We start from the raw sequence: 383 nt of genomic DNA on the forward strand, positions 1-383 counted from the left end.
CCTCATTCATGGCAATCAACCATTTTGTAGAATCAATTGAAGCAACAGCTTCAGAATATGTTGCAGGCTCACTATTTTCAATTGTATCTGCAACAGATAATGCATAAGCAACAAATTCAGCATGCCCATACTTTTGTGGTTGTCTAATATTCCTCCTTGGTCTATCCTTGGCAATGATGTACCGCTCTTCTTCTTGATTCTCTTGAGCATCATCTCCTTCAGTAAAAGTAGGCAACTGGACTAAAGTAGATTGTGCTTTGTTTGAAGATGAACCACCAATTTCAAACTCCACATTCTCTCTAGATTTTTCTTGACCTTCATCACAATGAATAGGAACTTCTTTCCTAGGATGCAACATAGCAGATTCATCAAAAGTGACATCT

The sequence above is a fragment of the Macadamia integrifolia genome, chromosome 10 (genome assembly GCF_013358625.1).
Source record: "Macadamia integrifolia cultivar HAES 741 chromosome 10, SCU_Mint_v3, whole genome shotgun sequence".
Classification (NCBI taxonomy): Eukaryota; Viridiplantae; Streptophyta; class Magnoliopsida; order Proteales; family Proteaceae; genus Macadamia; species Macadamia integrifolia.